The sequence below is a fragment of the Crinia signifera genome, chromosome 4 (genome assembly GCF_055691185.1).
Source record: "Crinia signifera chromosome 4, ASM5569118v1, whole genome shotgun sequence".
NCBI classification, from domain to species: domain Eukaryota; kingdom Metazoa; phylum Chordata; class Amphibia; order Anura; family Myobatrachidae; genus Crinia; species Crinia signifera.
Window position 1 is genome coordinate 297989807 of NC_139220.1, and position 23418 is coordinate 298013224.

General features: G+C 45.3%; 1 long non-coding RNA gene across 1 annotated transcript in view; it reads left to right on the forward strand.

Moving 5' to 3' along the window:
• The first annotated feature begins 3068 nt into the window (after nucleotides 1–3068).
• The window catches only part of LOC146072790 (uncharacterized), a 46373-nt gene continuing 26023 nt past the window's right edge, over nucleotides 3069–23418 (forward strand). The window contains exons 1-2 of the long non-coding RNA XR_014473235.1: nucleotides 3069–3673; nucleotides 4870–4998. This is a non-coding gene — a long non-coding RNA (uncharacterized LOC146072790). The remainder of the gene's footprint in view (nucleotides 3674–4869; nucleotides 4999–23418) is intronic.

Genomic DNA, 23418 nt, shown 5'->3' on the forward strand with positions numbered 1-23418 from the left:
CGTACGTCCATTGAGTTCAACCTTGGTTAGTGTGTATGATCCATTTGCTAGATCCCTTATTATGATTTATTTAAAGACAGATTATGATTGTTGTTTGTACCCATGGATGTTTTTACCCAATATGGCTGAGTTCCACAATATGGCTGATGGCTGCCCTGACTTAAATATTTTTTTCCTTCTAAGGTAACAAAACATCTTTTCCTCTAGTCATAAACGCATGCTCACGTGTCCCAGAGTCCTTCCTCAAAGCAAAAATGTTGGCTGAGAGTTCCTTATATTGGCCCCTGATCAGTGGCGTTTTTTACCTATGGGCTGCAGGGCTGCAGCCCCCCCAGGTAAAATCTGCCACTGTGTGAAGCCAGATGCAGTCTGTGAGACTGCACTGGTTTCACTGTGACTGGCAGTGACTTTGTATTAGAAGTCCGACCTGCCAGTCACTCAAGGCAGTCCCAATGCGAGGTGTTCCCTCCCTTTGGGATGCCTCTCTATGTGCAGCTGCGGGGCAGCCCCTAAAAATGGGTTTTGCACATGTCCAGTACAGCGGACTATACTGTGCATGCGCCAGACCCGGGACCTTCAATACAATTCTACGGGTCTGCTCCCGAAGTAGCCCCATAGAGGCTGGAGCCAGCGCATGTGTCGGTCCCGTGATGATGATCGGGAAAAGAAGATGGAGGCGGCGGCGGGGACCAGCGGCGGCTCACCGGAGGGGGGTGGGGTTGTTGGCATCTCGGTAGCCCCGCTCCTCTAATGAGGTAAGAGACGCAGCTGCCCCTGATGTATTTTTACATGATTAGTATGTCTCCCCTTAATCATCTCTTTTCTAGCATAAATAATCCCAATGTGTGCAATCTGTCTTCATAGCTTAAATTCTCCAACCCCTTTGTAAGCTTTGTTGCTCTTCTTTGGACTTTTTCCAGTACTAGGATGTCATTTTTATAGTGTGTGTGGGGCCCAGAGTTGTACTCCGTATTCTAGCTGCGGTCTAACCAATGCTTTGTAGAGAGGTATAATTACATTTGAGTCCCTAGTCTCCATACCCTTCTTATACAGACTAGTATCCTGTTGGCCTTATTTGTTGCTACATGACCCTGAGCACTACACCCCAGTTTGTTATCAATTTGGACATGTTTTCATGTTTGATATTACAAATCTGTACTGCACTGTACTTTCATTGACTATTCGTATACTGTATAAAACTGTAGATGCCAATAAAGTTGTATTGATTGAATGATTAATTGGTTGATCTTTCATGGCTTTACATTCCTAATTCACCGCGATAAGAGGTACAAAAACACAGTAACACAACAGCAAGATAAACGAGTGCAAGGTATTTATAATAATCAAAGATAGAGTACACAAGACAATACAGGATAAGGCAAACACAGAAGCACTAAAGCCCCATACACATGGGACAACCCTTCCTCTGTGCTGAGCGACGGACATAAACACGATCGCTCAGCACACATCGTAGTACACCCCGCAATGCTGTGTGCTGAGTGATCATTATTGTTTATAGGCAAAGTCCTACAATCTAGCAGGAAAGACAGTGCAAGTGCTGTCTTTCCCTGCAGGTGATAACAATGCATGTTTCCGCACATCGCAATCGCTGCAGGGCATACACACAGAGCGATTAGTGCTCCATTTCTATGCCATCTAGTCAGATCGCATAGAAATGGGACTCAAATCGCCCAGCCCCTGCAGCGGATCTGTCCGCCATTATTTTGTTCTTTCTGCTTAAAGACACAGAACTATACCTTTTTACACACTGTGGGGCAGATTTATTAAGCTCGGTGAAGTGATAAAGGGCGGGATGTTATAACATCCGCGGCCCCCCTTCGCCGGACATCGCATTTTTAATAACGGCATATGCTATAACATATGCCGTTATTCATGCAAGGGACAGCTCTTGCGGTAAGAGCTGTCCCTTGCGATGCGGTGCCGGCGCTGGACTTCCAGGTCTGTGACCCGGGAGTCCATCTGCGCATGCGCAGACCCCGTCGCCGGCCGCAGGGCACGCTGGGAGGGATCCGTGACGGATCCCTCAAACAGCGCTGCGGTAAGAAGCCCATAGGCTTCTGCAGGGATTCGCCAGCTTTAGCTGGCGATTCCCTCCGCAGCGCTGACACTGCGGAGGCGCCATATAGCATATAGAGATGCGGTAGAAACCCCGAAAACAGGGTTTTTACCGCATTTCTGCTATATAGCATCCCGCCCAAACTGTCTGGTTTTTATCACCGGCCAATCAGCTCCAATCCCTAGCATTGTTACTGAGGTAGCATTGTTACTTACCAATGCTGGGTCTGCCGAGTGTGCATGCATGAAATTGGACATAAAGGTGAGGATTCACTTAAATACAGATGGAGCGTGCTCCATCCTTGCAGGGGCTGGCAATTCTATCACCAGCCCCCTCCAGATGTCGCCAGCCGTGCTCTGTTCCGGCAAAGCTCCCCGCAGGTCCCCACCACCAGTCGCCGTCGCCTGCCTCCACCTCATACCCCCATTCTGTTCCAATATAGCATCATATCCCCTCCTCCCCTGCTCCTACCAGGCTACCTACTCCTGCAGGGTAAGTATGCCTCATCGTCAGACAGGTGCTAGCTGGTACATTTTATCAGGGGAAGTGTGGAGATCAAAGCACTGGCCCATGGTAATGACCCTGTTTATGAAGCATGTTGTGAATCTTTTGGCTTAATCTGTGCGGCATTATGTTATTTTTGGCTCAATCCATTTGGCATCATGTGTAAGGGGCAAGTATAATGGGGTCTAGTATTTTGTTGCATAATGTGTAGAAGTTGTATATGGTGTGGTACACTACACTCAGGGACACGCCCCTTTTGAGTGGCCACACCCCTTTTCACACAACTACATCCTTCACTTTTGTCGCCAAGGTGAGCCTGTGTACTTTAAACACCAGGGCCTATTTTTAATCCCATTCCTGCCCTCTCTCTGCTTTCCTCTCTCTTGCCGCTCTCTTAGCATGTACACTGGCACCACTAACACCCCCAGGGCCGCCGAGAGGGGAGGGGGGCGGGTACATTTTACCTGGGCCCGGGCCTATCAGGGGGCCCGGGTCCGAGGACACACAAAAAAAACACTTTTATTTTTTTTGTTATTTTAGCAACGGCTGCCGCTGCACAGCGCGATTCTGTGTAGAGGGAGCGCGGGCGGCAGTAGATCGAAGCAGGAGAGGGGAGCGGGTGCTTACTGTTTGCGGACTGTCACTTCACTTCATTGTAAGTGCGTGCAGTCAGCGTACAGGCGCGGCGCTCCACCGCTGCGGAGCTTCCGTGTAGAGACTCTGGCAAGATGATGATTACATCATCTTGCAGGTCTCCTGTGCGTGTGACCGGTTGCTGCAGCCTGCTTGTTGTGCAGCTCAGTCAGCTCTGTGTGCCAGAGCTGGGCTGACAGTGACTGTGTGTCCAAGCCAGGGCAGCAGCAGCACCGACTGTCAGTCAGACAAGTTCAACTTCTGACAGCCGGACGAGTTCCCTCCTAAGGCCCCCAGCAGCTCAGCTTCCTGCCCGGGCTCTGCAGTAGCCCCGCCCCCAACTCTCTTCCTGTCTTCTACTGACCTCCTCTGGTCCTTGCTTCCTCCTACTACACCGCACAGGATGGACTGGAGAAGGCTGGAGTGGACCTGTGATCAACTGCAGATCGTAACTACAAGGTACCACTACTCCCTGACCCCTGCAGTCTACCTCTACCTTTCCCCTGCTGCAGTTTATTTCAATATCTTCCCTGCGGTCCCTCCCACTCTCTCCCTCATCCCTGCTGTCTCTCACTAACTCCCCTGTGGTCTCTCTCACTCTCTCCATCTACTCTGCTGTCTCTTTCATTATCTCTCCTGCTGTCTCTCTCTCTCTCATGCTGTCTCATTAACTATATCCCTAGTGGTCTCTCTCCCTCTCCCCTGCTGTCTCTTTTACTATCTCCCCTGCTGTCTCTTTTACTATCTCCCCTGCTGTCTCTTTCACTTTCTCTCCTGTGGTCTCTCATTCTCTCCCCTGCTGTCTCTTTCACTCTTTCCCTGTGGACTCTCTCCCTATCTTCCACCCTGTGCTTTTTCTCTCTATTTCTGTCTCCCCTGCGCTCTCACGCTATCTCTCTCCTGCGCTCTCTCTCTTGCTATCGCATTCTACCCAGTGCTCTCTCTCAGACTCTCACTATCTCACTCTTCCCTGCGCTCTCTCTTTCTATCTCCCCCTCCACTGTGCTCTCTCCCACTATCCCCCCCCCCCCCCCCCTCTCTTTCTCTCGCTATCTATCTCTCTCCCACATGTGTTTTCCCTTTCTGGGGTGGGCTGCTCCCACAGCACTGCTGTGTGAGGGATTCAAAATGGATCCCTCCCAGGAAGCCCTGTGGCCACCTGGGTCTGTGCGCATGCGCAGGGGGACTTCTAGGTAAGAAACCCGGGAGTCCAGGCAATGTTGTGGATCACAGTTGCCAGTGCTTATCACTTTGTGTTGCTTATCGCATACAGATGGGGCAGGTCCCATCTTTGCAGGGGATGGCGACGCCAGCCGCCATCCCCCACCAGCGCCATCTCTATAGTGAGAAGGTTACGCACACGCACGAGAGGCGCGCACGTCCCCTTCTGATGGCGCTTCCCCCGGAATTGAGATTGAGATGCGTGTGCGCGTGAGACGCACGCGCGTCTCAATCAGATGGTGAGGCAGGCTGCTGGTGGATCGCCAGCGCTGACGTTCTGGGGATTTGCCAGCAAAGAAGAGGCCTGCCCCATCTGTATGTCAGTAGATATGCGATGAGCATTGTGACGATGGGCGGCAGGATGTACCATTACTGCTTGGTGCATCCCGCCCTCTATCGGAGTGATGGGCCACTCTCTTATGTTTTCCCCCCAGGCTAAAAGTTGCCAGCCAGCCCCTGGTGGTGGGACTCCGGAGTCGTGCACCAGGAGGAAGGCGAAGGTGCAGTCACAGTGGAGCCGGCCCGAAGGAGCTTACAGCTGAGCTCACTATAAACTGCCAATTGTAAGTGCATTTGTCTCCTCTGCCTGGGCTGGCTTAGTAGCTATGATTTATTTGCATAAATAAATGACAATATAATATTAATATTTTATGTACACACACACACATATATATTATATATATATATATATAAAATATATTTATATATATATATATATATTATATATATATATATATATATATATATATATATATATATATATATATATATATATATATATATATATATACATATATGTATATATTTGGAAGACAGTTAACCGGCACTCTAAGCTTGCATCCACAGCTTGCACCCGTTGCATATCATCCCAGCGTGTCCTGGATATACAATGTCCAAACCGACTGCACACAAGGGTTATCCACAAATAAACTGCTCCTTTTCATGCATCATAGCTGCTATGATGGCGTGAAAACGAGCAGTTTATTTGTGGATTACCCTTGTGTGCAGTCGGTTTGGACTATATATATATTTATATATATATAGCGGGCTGGTGGGGCGGCACTCACAGACTGCACATTAGGACTTGAAACGGTGTAACAAGTGCATTTAATGATAACGTTTCGAGGAGCTAGTCCCCTTCCATCTCCGTCCAGCGCCTGTCATGCAGACTTCCGGCAGAAGTGATGTGTTGGAGGTGGCTGCCTCCAACTGCCGGAAGTCTACGTGACAGGAGCTGGACGGAGGCGGACGGCGCATACGGGACCGCGACGCGCCCGGCATGGATTGGTAAGTGTCCCTATTTATTATTGTTTTTATCATTCTGTCAGCGATCTGATGAAGGGGACTAGCTCCCCGAAACATTATCATTAAACGCACTTGTTACACCGTTTCAAGTCCTAATGTGCAGTCTGTGAGTGCCGCCCCACCAGCCCGCTATCTGTAAGGGACTAGTTCTCCCAGAGGAAGGCACCCCAGCAAGTTGCCCAGGGAGGGTTCCAGAGTGCCGGAGAATCAGAATCTATATGTGTATATATATATATATATATATATATATATATATATATATATATATATATATAGGGGTTTCTTAGGAAGGCAACCAGGCAGTAAACCTCATCTTCAGAGTGCCAGACAATACAGACTGTATATATATATATATATATATATATATATATATATATATATATATATATATATATATATATATCTTTGTTAGGGGGGGGGGGGTTTCTGGCTCTCTCTGTTTTGAAGCTGCTGTGCTGGGTGCATGAAAATTGTACAATAGATGGGTGAGGAGCGGCACTCCTAGCAGCTTGTCCAAAAAAAAACCACTTAATGCAGCATCTTGTGACAACGTTTCATTGCCTTTATTACGGCAATTTCTTCAGGTGATATACACCTTCAGGTGATATGCCCTTACTTTGTGCTGTAATATGCGCCTTTCCAGAACCCACCACATCGCTGACAGGACTGTTATCTGCAGCTCTTCCTGCTGCCTGCTGCGCTGAATGGCCTGCCCCTCTCAGCCCTCCGGTGTTCCCCAGCGCCTCTGCCGCTGCAGCTGCGAGTGTATGAGAGCGGAGCTTGGTGGGCAGCACCCTACCCTAAAAAATCCTAGAGTGAACACTATATTTATATGTCTATATTTGTATGTCTTAAATATACAGTATGATTTAATCAGGTGAAAGCCCCTCCACTATAGTGAAATCCCACCTTGTGAATTAATGTGCATGCTGTGTTAATAGCATGCACAATTCCATTAGGTACAAAATACTCTATTCCTGGACTTCCCTGCCAGTGGCAGATACAGAGGTTGGACTCCAGCACAGTAAAAAATTCAAAGAGGGAGGTCACATTAACTGCCAGTGAGTCCAGGACAGTGATGTTTGGGGTGGCAGTATATGTGGCTCCCCTTTTAGAATTTTGGACTGTGTTGCAGCCCCACCTCTGCAACTGCCACCGGCAGGGAAGTCCAGGAACAGAGCATTTTGTACCTAATGGAATGGGCCATGTTGGAGGGTATGTGTAAATCATTTGCAAAGAGCATGTAACCCCTGGCAGAGCAGGTTAATCCCATGGCAAAGAGCATATTATTCCCTGGCAGAGAATGTTAACCCCTGGCAGAGCATGTAACGCCTGGCAGAGCATGTTAACCCCTGGCAGAGCAGGTTAATCCCATGGCAAAGCGCATGTTAACCCCTGGCAGAGAATGTTAACCTCTGGCAGAGCAGGTTAATCCCATGGCAATAAGCATGTTAACCCCCTAATATGCAATGATCATTACGGTGTGTGGCATAACGTGTAATGAGCATTATGGCATGTGGTATAATATGTAATGGGTGTGTGACATGTGTAATAGGCATTACAGTGTAAATTTTTGTCCCTGTATCCACCTTGGAAGCAGTGGCGTAACAACGGGTCCGCAGAGTGTGCGGGGAGCTCCGTCCATGGGGGCCCCAGGAAGTTCTTGTACCGGGGCCCAGGATTTCTCTTGGCGGCCCTGAACACCCCCCTCCCCCTTCCAAACCCTCTACTACCATGGTGCCCCCCCCCCTGTAATTTTCTCCTGGATCCGCCCCTGCAAAGGTTCCTGGTGTGCTGTATGATACAGTGACCCAGCAGTTTGGCCGGGGGTCAGGAGGATGGAAAAATGTGAAAAAGAGATAGAGAGGTGGATTGTACAGTGAGGATGTGATTAGATAGGAACAGTATATGAAGGTTAAGTGGCTGGTTCTGGAATTTGATAAGCTTGCCTGAAGAGATGAGTTTTCAGGGAATGGTTATAGGTTTGGAGACTGGAGGAGAGTCTTATTGTGCTTGGGAGGGCATTCCACAGAGTGGGTGCAGCCCGAAGAAAGTCCTGCAGTCGGGAATGGGAACGGGTAATGAGTGTGGATGAGAGACGCAGATCTTGGGAGGAGAGTAGAGGTCAGTTTGGAAGATACTTTGAGATAAGAGAAGAGATGTATGTTGGTGTAGTTTGGTTTATGGCTTTGTGTGTGAGTAAAATAATTTTGTATTGAATACGGTAGAATACAGGTAACCAATGAAGTGACTGACAGAGTAGTTTTGCAGACGATGAACGCCTGGCTAGTAAGATTAGCCTCACACTCAGCTGTACCACAGCCTCAGTTGCCAGGCCACTCAGCTCTGCGATTCTGCTGTGTTGCCAGATAGGTAATTGTTTGCATAAATTATAACTTAGAATCAGAGATATTGTTGCATTTCCATATTAATGATGAAAGGGGATTTTAACCTTAGTGAAGAGTCTAGATAGAAAGATATAGTATATAGTGAGGAATAGATATGAATGTATTAGGATAGTGTTTGAATATGTCTGTATATAGATCTACAATTGTGTCTTACTGCAAGGTTATGGATTTTTATGTAGGTATAGGTCTACTGTATGCCTGGTTTACAGTAAATAAATAATTAGAACCTGGTAGAATAAAGTCAACAGGTCATCTGGTTGTTAGGCCACATAATATGCAAACAGATCCTGGTATGTGCAGGGGGATGTTTAGATGCAAAGGTACAGATCACAATCAAAGATCTGCATACCTTAAGAAGTGTAGAAGCCAGCTGACCTACTGTACTGTCCAGTTATGGTGCAGGCCAGAGGCAATGACAACACGAAAACAAACTACTCCCAACAGGTTATAATTGTCCACGTCAATGCCCTAGGCAAAACAGATCATTGACACATCAACACAACCAAGGGGAAGCCTCTGAAGATTAAAGAAATACTGTGTCATAAATACCCTACATGCTCACCACCTTGGGGCAGAATGAGCAGGGCATGGTTTATGACACTGTGGAATCTGGCAACCCCATAATTATCTCCCACACTGGGCACAATGGGAATAGACCAGTTTGAATGGGCAAAATATGGGATAAAAGGAATGAGCTTATGGGTAGAAGTCAGTCAGCAGAGGGACATCAGGAGGAGAGGAGAAGGATGAGAGTAAGAAGGGGAAGATGAATAAAGCTTGGTGGAGATGTTCACACCTAAGGAATGGAACAATGAACTTGCAAGTATTCAATTAGTGTTAGTAATTGTCTAAGTTTGTTAATTTGTTTTATGTTTAATGTTTTATAAGGAAGTATAAATATAATTATAATTAGCATATATATCACTACTGTGCACAACTTATTCTGTATGATTTGTGTTTTTCCTGTAAATAAAATATCTTTGATCGGAGCGGCAAAACCAAGTTTGAACTCACTTTGGAATCATAATTTCATAATTCCTATATATGAGAATTGCATGTATGTATCAGCAGCCTAGGTTGTAAGTCTGACGCAATATATTTGCATATATATTGGATAAACGTGTATTATAGAGTATACATCATTTATTATTATTGAAGAGTCCCCTTTTCAATAATTGGCACCCCAGGTACTAATATAATATAAGATTCCCAGTCCACAGCTGCATGGCAACTAGCCCAGGCAAACAATTGTTTTCTTTTTTTTTTCTTTAATACTGACATTATGCTGGTGTCCATAGCTGTGCCCCCAGGGGGGCAAGAGGTGGGGCCTAAATGATGCACTTGTCCTGTAATTGTGTCTGTAGCTTCACCCCCTCACAACTGACCTTCAAAATTGTGGGATTTTTAAGCTATGGGTCAGAGACTTAAAGATGAAAAGGGCCGCTGCCCAGACCTGGCATCAACAACAGCTGCTGTGGCATTCTTCCTCAAGATTATTATTATTATATTTTTATTTATAAGGTGGCACAAGTGGTACACAGCGCCGTTGTCAGTGTAAGTGTGTGCACTACATGTATGTGTGTATATTTTTGTTCTATATACAAGCAACCAGCCCAGAAGACGCCAGCACAGGGGGAGCAAGGCGCCGGGAGCCGCTGCCACCCTTGGTCCTGCCACGCAAGCCCTCTGCCTACAACAGAGATGAGGTATCGATTGAGAAAAACAGAGGACCTAGAGAAGATGGAATCAGAGTAGCAGACAAAGAAAGAGTGATAAGATAGGTAGGATGAGAACCAAGAAAGGGCTGTATCATGAAGACCTAGGGATTGTAGTGTTTGTATGAGAAGAGAGTGGTCAACCATGTCAAAAGCAGCAAAGAGATCTGGAAGAATAAGTAAAGAGTAATGGCCTTTAGACTACTGTACTACTAGTCAGTGCAGTCTCAGTGAAGTGTTGGGATCAAAAGCCTGACTGAAGTGGGTCCAATAAATTGTGTAAGTTAAGATAGTGTGTGAGGTGAGTGTAGGCAAGTCTCTTGAGTAGCTTGGAGGGTTATGGGAGCTGAGAGATGGGACAGTAGTAGTGAAGAAATATCTGATAAAGCTATAGGTCGGTAGCTAAATGCAGCAGGTGCAGTAGGTTTCCACCTTCCTGGATTTTTCCAGCTTGTTCAACTGAACATCTATAGTTCCAAGTGACTCAAGCCATCATGGTTACTTAATACCGGTATTACCATTCCTACACTGCAAGACTAGAGAGGACTTTGCTTTTCTGGACCCACTGGGCACTGCTCCAGATACCTTCCTCCAGCGGCTTATTCCATCTGCTGTGCTCACTAGAGAGGACGATTGGATTGATTGGATGCAGCTCCATGCCTTCTCCTCCAGCGGAAACATCTTGTGGTAAAGTGCACTTACCCATATGAACTTATACAATTTTGAGCGCTGCTACTGCTTTCCTTGTTATGAACATAACAGGTTCCCTGAATGGATATTAGTATGCTGATCGTCTGCCTCCCACAGAGAAGTACAAGCACAAGTCTAGTGGGCTTCACCTGTGCAAGCAGGATATCATGGGGCCTGATTCAGGTTTACTTGCAAAAGCAAATTCTCTCTCTAATTGCCAAAACCATGTGCACTGCAGGTGGGGCAGATGTAACATGTGTAGAGAGAGTTAGATTTGGGTGGGGTTTGTACTTCAAACTGATATCTACTGTATATTGCAGTGTAAAAATAAAGCAGCCTGTATTCACCATGTGCAGAACAAAATAACACCCACATGTAACTCTCTCTGCACATGTTACATCTTACATGTAGTGCACATTTTTCCATTAGAGAGAGAATTTGCTTTTGCAAGTGAACCAGAATCAGGCTCCATATTAGCAGGTCTGGTGGAAGGTGCAGCTCCTGACATGACAAGTAACTCAGCTGTTGCTGGATAACATGTACATACACACACACACAACTAGCAGCATCACTGTTGGATACAGTGTTTATACTGTACACAAGTAATTTTACTGCTGGATACAACATAAGTCAAACACTGTGACATTTATCACCTCACCACACCATCCTTGCACGATGATCAATACTAGGTTTCTTGTTTGTATATTTGCTGTGCTATTTCTTTGCTTCTCGCTCAGCACAATATACATGATTAATATGATGCCTATGCAACAACTAATTCTCAACAGTGACTAGGTCGGCACCTAAGGCTGGACAATGGAAAGTGACAGAAATATTATATGGCACTGTGCTGCCCTGTTGTAACAACTCACGTAAGTGTCACCCACACTTAAATTACTATACAAACAAAAAGAGATGTGAAGTTGGTATACAATGAGGCGCAGAAGATACTTAGAAATATCGCAAGGTATGGTCTTCCTTTTTGCTAGTAGTATTCTTTTTCAGTGGTCTTGGGGACGTATTTTTGCCCGATGTCAATATTGATCCCAAAAAAGCAGAAACAAATAAAAAGTTTTTACAATGTGTACAGTGTCTAAATAAATTATTCCGTTGGAATATAGGTGTATATAAAGAGCAGAGTGGCGTGTGCGTACCAAACTCACGTTTGTATACGTCGGTATAAACTTATAAAGGTATCTTTGGTGGTATTCCGAATTGTATGTGCTTGAAGCAGAAGATTTTTTCTTTTTCAAGATGTACTCGGAAAAAGGAAACAAAAGAGTGCAAATGTGTAGGTCTGTTGTGTGACAGCAGGATGTGCAAGATTGTGTGTGAGGGGCTCAATTGACGTACCTCACTCACCCAAAAGTGAAGGATAAAACATGCATAAAGGTTTCTTTAACTGAAAAACGGGCGTACCCCAACTCACAATATTCAAGGTGTTATCCAGGCACATAAAGGTATCTTTTTTTTTTCTCAGGAAGTTGTACAGGTATTTCTCGATTTATCTCGGGGAAAAGGTTTGATAAACCAAATATCAGAAATTCATCATAACTACATAATCATAGCTTAGAGTAAGGAATAGCAATTCGTAGTGGGCGTACCCAGACTCACACTTCGTGTGTTGGGCAGTCCACTTATAAAGGTTTCTTTCAATTCACCAGGGTATGGGACTGTTAAACGTTATCACCGTATGTCATCCACTTTAGGTGGTGACACAAAGCCTGTAGCGGTTTCTTTTTATCTTTCCAAAGTGACAAATGCCAATAGACGATGTTTTTTTATAAAAGTATGAAAAAAGCTTTTAATCCAGTATGTCCAAAGAAAACAGGAAGGCCCACCAAGGGCTCGAAAAAGTTAAAAACAATCCAATATGACACCAAAGCGGTGTAAAAACACAATTTAAAAACAAAACAGAGCTAGGTCTGATACATACATCCGGGGGGGGTTGGTGGCTGTTCACTCCTCTCCAATTCATCAACGCGTTTCGGTCATGGATCTTTCCTCTTTTTGTTGGCACCTAAGGCTGGTCGACATATACATACATACATACATACATACATACACACAAAGCAACAGGTCGGGCCTCTTGGACGGTTGAATAAAGCACAGCTGTACCCGCTGTTACATCAATGTTTCAGAACTGTATTCTTTCCACATTGGGTACAAGTGTGCTTCATCCAACCATACGTGAGTCCTGCATTGTTACTTTGTATATTTTTCCTCACCTTACATACCCTAGCAGAATGTGTGATTGTCTGGCCATTTGCAGGAGAATATGAATGATAACTCACAAACTTTCACTCATGGTTAGCGGTTGGGTGAAGCCATTAATGTCAAACAACTGTGTTTACTCTTTTTAAATCATAATGTCAAAAGCAACTACCCAAATGACCCTGATCAAAAGTTGACATACCCCAGTTCTTTTTTTATATAATCAGTTTTTATTGAATATTGAAAGAAATAACAGGGGATTCAAACATTGAAACATTGAATTATGCTTATCTCGGCGCAGCGAGACATACAGTTGTCAACAGTACACAATCGTATAAATACTCTTAATGAGGTCCTCAAAGGTCTATGAAGTCGTTTAAATGTAATAATTTGAGGCACAGAAAGAAGAGTGCGATGTGGGTATTCGCATTAGTGCAGACAGATTGGGGTACCTGCGGTTAGGCGGGGGGGAGGTACCGGGTGGGAGGGCGAAATAAGGGAAAAAAGAAAGATGAGGATAAAGAGGGGGGGGGGGTCTGACCTTTCCAGAGTATAGAGTGATAGAGGCAAGTTGAAGCTAATATGGTTCGAAACTGGATCCAGCGGATTTACCAACAAATAAAATCTTTGTATTCCTGTGAAGATTTATAATCCAGCCAGGGAAGCCATATGGCTGCAAAATCTGAGTGTCTGTCCACTGATGATAGTAAAACATCCTCCATGGACATGTAGTGGTCAATTTTGGTGAACCAGGATTTGCGTGTGGGAGGGACTGGTATGGCTGCTCTCGCAGCGTTACCAAGGTGTCTGAGCAATGAGGTTTTATAGGAGGAAAGCGGGGTGGGGGATAGGTTCAACAGCCAGAAGGCAGGGGTTACGGGAAGGGAGATGTGGATTCTTTTTTTTTGAGGTCTCAATGACATCGGTCCAAAAGCGGGTAATTAGCGGGCATTCCACCATATGTGTAGGAGAGTTCCAGTGGCCTTCCCGCACCTCCAGCAATTTGCCGAGATGCTCGGGTTCATGGAGTGTAAGATAGATGGGTGTCTGTACCAACGCATAATTATCTTGTATTGGGTTTCCCTTGTTTGGATGCAAACCAAACTGGCGTGGGCTTTAAGGAAGATGGTTTCCCATTCTTTGTTAGAGATGGTTAGGGCTAGATCCTGTTCCCAGGCCTGGGTGAATGATGAGGATGTATCGTTATTTGAGTTTTGAAGGAGTTTGTATAACAATGAGATCGTGTGGGTGGGGTCACATGTAGCTACGCAGAGTCTTTCGAAGGAGGTCAGTTCTCGAGAGGATAGTGTGGTTCTAGAGCCTGTTTGCAGGAAGTGACGAACCTGAAGGAACTTCGAGAAATCCCTAGAAGGGACTTCCCTTCTCCGTCTGGAGCTCCGGTGTGCCGCGAGCGTGTCTTCAGTCCCCCTGGATTGAGGCCAGCAGGAGGTGCAGGTGGGGTGAAGTGGTGTACCGGGTCACCGACGCGGCAGAAGCTGCGGTTCGCGGCTCCCCGGGCGCTCGATGTGTCGCCTCTCTGCCCAAATCGAGGTCCCGGCTTCGACTGCCTGACCAGGCCGCATCCTGCAAGAACACTAAAAAGTGCTCCCCAACTCCGCGGTTAAGGTCAGCAGCGGTCGGGACACATGAGGGCTGGGTAAGGATGGGGGGTGAGGGTGGGGAGATGGTATTGGAAAAAGGAGAATTAGGAAGGCCTTCTCGGGAGCTCACGCTGCAAGCGTCCGAACAGAGAGCCTGCCAGGCCACGCCCCCTACCCCAGTTCTTAATACCGTGTATTGCCCCTTTTAACACCAATGACAGCGTGAAGTCTTTTGTGGTAGTTGTGGATGAGGCTCTTTATTTTCTCAGATGGTAAAGCTGCCCATTCTTCTTGGAAAAAGCCTCCAGTTCCTGTAAATTCTTGGGCTGTCTTGCATAAACTGCACGTTTGAGATCTCCTCAGAGTGGCTCAATGATATTGAGGTCAGGAGATTGAGAAGGCCACTCCAGAACCCTCACTTTATTCTTCTGTAGTCAATGACAGGTCAACTTGGCCTTGTGTTTTTGGATCATTGTGACGTTGGAACGTCCCAGTACGTCCCATGTGCAGCTTCCGGGCTGATGAGTGCACATTTTCCTGCAGTATTTTCAGTTAACATGTTGCATTCATCTTGCCATCAATTTTGACCAAGTTTCCAGTGCCTTTGTAGTTCACACATCCCCAAAACATCAGCAATCCACCTCAATGTTTCACAGTAGGAATGGTGTACCTTTCATCATAGGCCTTGTTGACTCCCCTCCAAATGTAACGTTTATGGTTGTGGCCAAAAAGTTCAATTTGGTCTCATCACTCCAAACCAGAAGTTTTGAGGCTTGTCTCTGTGCTGTTTGGAGTATTGTAAGCGGGATGCTTTGTGGCATTTGTGTAGTAATGGCTTTCTTCTGGCCCCTCGACCATGCAGACGATTTTTCTTCAAATGCCTCCTTATTGTGCATCTTGAAACAACCACACCCCTTTTTTTCAGAGAGTCCTGTATTTCAGCTGAAGTTATTTGTGGATTTTTCTTTGCATCCCAAACAATTTCCCTGGCAGTTGTGGCTGAAATCTTTGTTGGTCTACCTAAAAGTGACTTGGTTTCCACAGAATCCCTTATTTTTCACTTCTTAATTAGAGTTTGAACACTGCTGATTGGCATTCTCAATTGCTTGGATATTTTTTTATATCCCTTTTCTGTTTTAAACAGTTCAATTTCCTTTTCCTGCAGATCCTTTGACAATTTTTTTTCTTTCCCATGACTCAGAATCCAGACATGTCAGTGCAGCACTGGATGAAAGATGCAAGGGTCTTTCAGAAGACCAGAAACTCACTTACCTTTTATATACACACACACTGATTACAAGCAAACAGGTCACAGGTGAGGATGGTTACATTTAGTAGCCATTCAAACCTGTTTGTTTCAACTTGTGTGCATGTTATCAGGCCAAAATCTCCAGGGAATGTAAACTTTTGATCAGGGTCAGTGGAAAAGGGGTATCTTGGAAAGTGGCAAGTACTGTACAGTAGGTTGCAGATAATCCCTTTATACACTAACTTAATTTGGACCAACTGCACACATTCTTGATGGAAATTGGCCCATATCTTGTCAGAATAATGTCCCCATTAGGTCTGATGGGTGGTACTGCGTACATCGGACCTGAGTCAGAGGTCGGACCAGCATGCAGGTCTGACCTCCAACCTTGGACCAATCTACCGGTGAAGGGCCGGGTGGGGAAAAGGGGTCTTATGTGATCAATCACAAGTAAAGGACTGCATGTGATGGATCACAGGGGACCCTGCCCGGGCAGCTCGCAGGTGATCAGCTAGGCAAACACTGCTGAGAGAAATTGCAGTACCAGTTTAAGAATGTACAGTAAGTGCTATTGCTTCCATGTAAGCAGCGATAGCAACTTCAGCCACATCTGAATCTGAGGGTCCTTGGTGCATATTACAACATGTAGTATTGTAAGGCATATAAAACAACCCACCTTCAGTGTACTCTGTTGTGATGTTTTTATACTAACCGATATTTGGCTATAGGTATTAACCCAAGGGAAAATGTCCTCATGTGGAACAGCAATGGACCTTTTCTTAAGTGTATTCACTAGGGAATGCTGTACCCCATTGCAATACATTTTCCACCATTTTATCAATCTTACCAGGGCTACTTCTCTGATACCAGCAACCCTTGATATTCTTCTTTTTGGAATCAATATATCCAGAGAATGCATCTGATCTAAGTCAAAGGTATTAGTAAATTTGGACATACTTGTCTTATTATGGAGTTTAATTAAAACCACGGCTATACCCATCCATAAAATCAACATGTCATCTATATACCTATAGTAGGCTAGCATGTTTTTAGATGTTCTTAATTAAAAAAAAAAAAACAATATCTGTTCTATCATACATCTATCATGAACATGTTTGCATTTGCATAGAAAGGGTCACATTTGACCCCATCGCACATCCTGCTAATTGCAAGTAGTAGAAAACATAATAGAAAACATTTTGAGTAAATATTACAGAACTTCATACACTGTAAAATATGAGGCTCCACGTAGTTACTGTTATTGGTAATGAGTTACCGTGGTGCTGTTGAACCTTGCTGGAAGTGGAATGCAGGTGTGGAGGTTACACATGTCAACTGAACTTAACAAACAAAGGGCAGGTACATTTATCAAGGTGTTTGTATATTTTATATATATATGTACAGTAGGTTTATTTTGGATGTAAATAAGTATTCAGAAACACAGAAATCAGCCGAAGCAAAAGCACATGCGCCAATATTAGCTCCAGGAGGAGAGACGGGACTTATGTCATTTATGCACAATGGGGTAGATGTATTAATCATAATTATGGGGGAGAAGTGGTATCAGTGCATGTTCTGTGGGCTGATACCACTTATTGACTGCTGTGGTATGCCGTTAATGACATGTCGCTGAATCCATCAACTGAAGTATCTCTGCCTTATAGTCAGTGACTATTGAGATGATCTCCCTCTGGGCGGGATGTACAAAGCAATTGTGGTACATGCTGCCACAAATCGCATTGATACTATACGATTAATATGGCATCTTACAATAAAAGCTGCCCTTTGCGGCTCCCCCCCCCCCCCAGCAGCCTCCTGCTCATATGGCTGCAGGGACTGCCTGGCTCCGCCTCCTCCTCCCTGCACCCGGAAGGGGGATGTTCCGGTGCTAGGGAGGCGGAGGTCACTGGTCCGGGCAGCACAGCAGGAGGCTGCCCAGACATCAGGTGAGGTGGGGGGTCAGTGTGGGTAGTGTTGGGTGGCAGGGGACGCAAAAAAGATGCCCATAGGCTTCTATGGGATTATGCCAGCTAGAGCTGCTGTAAGCCCCTGTAGTAAAGCCCCGGTGGTGAGGCTTTAGTGCATCTGAAAATGCAGTAAAAACCCAGATAACAGGGTTTTTACCACATTTTCTGTTTAGTACATCCTGCCCTCTGTCTGCGGGTGCCGGACAGTTTCCGGACAGTTTGGATTCTGACAGTCAAAACCCTGACACTCGGGGTCCCGACGACCACCGGCCATTCTCCCTCGTGGGGGTCCACGACCCCCACAGAGGGAGAATAGAATAGGTGGTGAGCGTAACCCGCAAAGGGCTTTGCTGCACTCGCCCCACTGTCTAAGTCCGGCCAGTCGGGATCCCGACGTTAGGCTAATGACTGTCAGGATCCCTACTGTCGGGACCATATACCACATCCCTGTCTGCTTGATGGATTATTATTTTGTCAAATCAACATAACTTTTTAAAGGCTCTGTCTTCTTAATTGGATACATACAAAAGCACTGGAGGAAAACCAACAAGGTTGAAATCATCATGGGGCGGGTTGTTGCCATTGGTTGTTGCCATTTATCCATAGAATTTCCATGGACTCTATGGTGGAAATTTACTAAGATTTCCCCCTATGTGAGGTTTTTTAAATAAAAGCTGCATAAACGTGAATGCTGGATCTTTGGTTTTTTTTTGCTTTTTTTCATGAAAGTGTGACTATCTTAACTGCGCATGGCTAATAAAATCCACTTTGATGCAGAGTTTCCAAAGGTGTAGAAATTTTGAAAAGGATTAAAGATTTATGTTCCATAGGTGAGTTAAGTCTGCCACCTAGTTGCTATTTTGCAGTAGTAGCGACAATAAAATGAAATACTGGGGGAAATTTACTAAAGGAAATTTGTAAAAAAAAATAGGTGTATTTGTATCCAGAAATACATTTATTTTTGATATTTACTATCCTGAAAATACGGCAATTCGTTTTCGTATTGATGTGCTATCATGTGCCGTAAATAAGTGTTTTTCTGGATACAAATACACCTATTTTTTTACAAATTTCCTTTAGTAAATTTCCCCCACTGTATCAACTAATGCCGTGCTCTCACTACCAGTAAGAAATACACGGCTTTTTCGACGGACCCCCGTTCTCACTGCAGGGCAAATTCCCGGGTGAAGAAGTTCTACCCGGTAATTTGCCTTTTAACACAGGTTTTTCTGCAGTGTGAACGGGTCAACCCGTGTCTACATACCCGGATCTCTAACACGGGCAAATAGAAGGGTTTTACCCGTGTAAGAGATCCGGGTATGCGCCCTGTTCACACTGCAGAAAAACCTGTGTTAAAAGGCAAATTCCCGGGTTGACATGACAGACCCGGGAATTTGCCTGCAGTGAGAACGGGGTATTACTTGTCCCACAGAGGGCCAAAACCTACTGTGACTCCAATCAGATTCACTGGCTATTATAGATAAAATTAATGTGTGTTAATTTTATGTAGTTATTACTGATTGAAAAAATGTAATTATTGTGTTGGGCAAATGAGTATTGTTTTAGGATCGATCAATTCAATTGGTGATTTGGTAATTTGATGATTGGGATGGAGCAGGTGAGTAGTGGCATGGAGGAGAAAGAGCCTCCTGAGAATGTTGTCTAGCCATCTATATGTCCATAAACATGCTAGTCAGATGGCGCGCTACCTTACCTCCTGAACGGGTATGGATCATTGGATAGACAGCAAGTTAACAAGCATTAGGTCGACATGCATGAAGGTCGACATGACTGAAGGTCAACATACAGGAAGATCGACATTACTGAAGGTCAACGTGGGTTAGGCTGACAAGGTAATTAGGTCGACACAAGCGTTAGGTCGACGTGGGGAAGGTCGACAGTCAAAAGGTCGACATGGGGTTTTTCATTTTTTTTTTTTTTTTTTGTCCCAAATGTCGACATGGACACTGAAACGTAGCACCGCGTCCCCTCACATGGCTCGCTGTACTCACCATGCTTCGGGCTCGGTACAAAATGCATCACAACATGGAAAGGCAGCGGCGTAACTATAGCACCACAGCCCCCGGTGCTATAGTTAACCCCCCCCCCCCCAATCCCCCGCAGACCTACCTATCTCGCTGGTCCCGGCGACTCCGTTCTTCTGCTGAGGACCACCACAAAATGGCCACCCCCATATAGCACACAGTTCTCTGAAACTGTCTGCTGTATGGGGGCGGCCATTTTGTGGTGGTCCTCAGCAGAAGAACGGAGCTGCCGGGACCAGCGCGATAGGTAAGGCTGTGGGGGATGGGGGGGGGGGGGGGTTTGCATGGGCAAGGGGGTAGGGGTGCTTGGCGGGGCGGCGGCGGGGGGGCGCCCAAAACGTAGCTACGCCACTGTACTAGACCCGTGTTTGATGGATCAGGTCTCATTGGGTTGTTGCTGAATGACGAATTAGGTTGTGCATTATCGTTGGCATAATGAATAGTTTCTATACAAGGTGGTCACGTTCTCCTTATGAGTGACTGGAACTGTATGTGCTCTTTTTGGGAAGACACCTTTGGGATGAACATGGCGAAGAAACTTAGAATATTAAAATAAAGTGCATATGAAGACGGGACAACACACTCCCCAAGATTGCTCAGAACCTCTATATAGCCCTAGCATTAGCCCATTAACAATCTAACCATCAATGATTTGATGCCAATTGCAGTTAGTCTTGCCATTGATGGCAAAGAACACAGGGGAATTTATTTTCTCACCTGGCACAGAGCTTGGCTATGCCCTGCACAGTGATCAGCAAAGCCTGGAGCTCTTCCTTCATTGGTCCGTGACCTGTCACCAGTCACTGCGCCATAAGCGCCGAAACCGTTGGGTGCTCCGGGGCCCAAGCACTCATAGAAAATGAGGAGCACCCACGGGACATGGCCGGAGCTCACCTGCCGCTCGCTGTTAACCTGTGCCGCTGAGTCTTCAGGTGGGAAATCAGTGGTGAATGGGAAGTCAGCGGCGGGGTCCCTGCGGCAGATGGGAACTAGTAGCGGTACCACGCTGTTGACTGCCTATCCGCTGCAGGGACCCCGCTGCCTCCCCAGCGCTGCACGGACCCCGCTGCGATGCTGCCTGGACCCCCGCTTGCCTCCATCCTGGACTGGGGGGGAGGGGGGCTCCTTGGGGGGCCCATTACAGGGCCACACTCCTTTCCCAAAGGTCACGCCCCCTTGAGCACCCACCAGCAAAAACATAAAATCGGTGCCCCTGCACTGCGCAGTGAGGGTCAGTCAGGCCCCAGAGGTTCTGCAACATCATATGCGAAGTACTGATGGGGGAGGCATTTAGGTGGGATGGAAGAGGCCAGAGTGCTCCAAGAAAGCAGCAGTTATAGAAACTCCAACCACATCTGAATGACCCTCATTTTGTCTTGTTTTAAGCTGTTTTCCTGCCATCAATTTAAACCATCGATGGAAGACGTCCATCTCTACCTAGCTAAAAATATCTAGTATATGTTCTCTCTTAAACAAACCTCAGCAACATGTTTTGAGGTTAGAGTTCCTTTAATCCTGCCCATTGACGGGCAGGATATATAAGTACTGTAATATGGCATTATAAACAATGCATGACGGGTTTTACTTAATTAAACCAGGTTTAATATTCCACGAAGGTCCAAGTTATATAGTGTTACCTACAGGTGCCTGGCACTGGCCACTACATTATCAGCCTGGCATGAGCTGCTGTGCAATTACCTGCATGAACAGATTTTTGCATGTGTTCTCAGCCTGAAAGTTAGTTGTCTCAGTGATTACAGACCCAAGGGATGTGCAAGCGCTGGCAGGCAGGAGAGAGCCGGTACAGGAAGGAAAACATTTCCATCACAATGTCAACTACATGTTAAATATTTATCAAGCTCTGAAATAATGAAGTATTTACTTAATGGAATATGGTGATAAAACTGGTGAGCCACCGAGCCCGAAGCGTGGCGAGCGGACGTGGAAAACTAAGCAAATAGCTTAGTGGGCGCCCAACTAATATATAAATACCAATAATAGGCTTGACAGGAAAATGAAGCATGAAATCCATCAAAAATAAAATAGATGCAAAAAATGTAATTTCATTTTTCTAACTGGTGTGTGGTTTAAATATCCACTAAAACTTGCTGTTAAAGTATCAAATACACCATAAGTGCATTCTAGTGGCTAATACTGTACACAATAAAGAAACCAGTCTATTGTCTGATGCACAATATAGGAAGCATTCTAATGACCACTATACAATACAGAGAGCATTGTAATGACTGGAAAACAACACATAGAGCATTGTAATGACTTGAACACAATACAGAGAGCATTATAGTGACCTATACAACGCAATGCCCAATATACAATACAAGATGTAATCTAATGACCCATATATAATAGAGGAGCATTCTAGTGATAAATATACAATACATGGGTTATTAATTCTACTGACTGATAAAGACTACAAGGGACATTCTCTTAACCAATGTATACTGTAATACACAGAGCCTTCCAGTGACCAATATACAAAACAGGGATAATTCTGTTAAATGATATAGAATAAAAGAAGCATCGTATTATCCAATATATAAAACACAGTACATTCTAGTGTCTCATACTACTGTATGTAGGGACGAATCTAGAGACCAATATACATCACAGGAAGCATTGTATTGCCCAGTATACAATACAAGGGCATTCTAGTAACTGTTACAAAGAAAAATAAAGAAAAATCAGTTTAGGTTTGAATTAAAATGCAATTCTTTATTAATAATTTCACCTTGTCAGATGCCGTTCATAATTACTTGACAAATAATATCATGGTTGCCGACCCTCCCGGAATTCCCGGGAGTCTCCCGAAAATCGGGTCCCCCTCTCGGCCCCCCGGAAGGGTGGGCAACCTTTCCGAAATCTGGGGGACCTCCCTGAACCCACCGAATCGCGGCATGTAAATGCCGCAATCCGCGGGTCTCAGAGGAGGGGGCGGAGCTAAAATGGCACAATCGCGTCATTTTAGCCCCGCCCCCTCCATGGATATCAGTAATTTCTTCTATTTCCCGTAGAGGGGGCGGGGCTTAATGACGTCACCATCAAGCCCCCCCCCCCGATCGGGTAAGCAAAGTCTCCTCTCCGGGCTTCTCCCGGAGAGGAGCATTAAAAAGTCAGCAACCCTGAATAATATGTATAAGCTTGTGATCAATATATGTATTTGCCCTGTATTAGGGGGTCTAGGGAGTGAAGTATTAAAAACATATAGATAATAGGTGTGTAAAGAGAAGAAATCAGATTAGCGCGAAACAAGTTAATGAAAAAGAAAGATTAAAATTGTCTCTGTTTGCCGTTGTTTTGATATGGTTATTAATTACTTAATTGTTATCATAGCAGGTGTATAAGCCAATATGTGATAAATAAAATGTATCACAAATTCAAATTGTGTCCTGTGATATTTATAGTTCAGTAGCTGTTCCTATGCGTGTGCTTATTGACTGTATGTCTTGTTAGCCCGTCTGTGGGTGATTTGTCACTTAAATTACAAGGTATCAAATGTTCTTCTGCAACTTTTCCAAACAGGAGAATCTACAGTGTGGATAAATCTCTTATATATTTAGCCAGATCTGTCACTCAACCCCTGTGGAGAACGTTCCTGTGTAGAACAGTTTCACTTTCATGTGCCTAACGTTCCACCCCCTTGACATCACCTCACCCCGCCCAGCCAGGGCTACAGTACACGCCCACCATCCACCATTACTCCACAGCCACCATCCACCATTACTCCTGCACATCCCTACCCTCTGCCAGGACCCCCGCGACCCCCCTCCC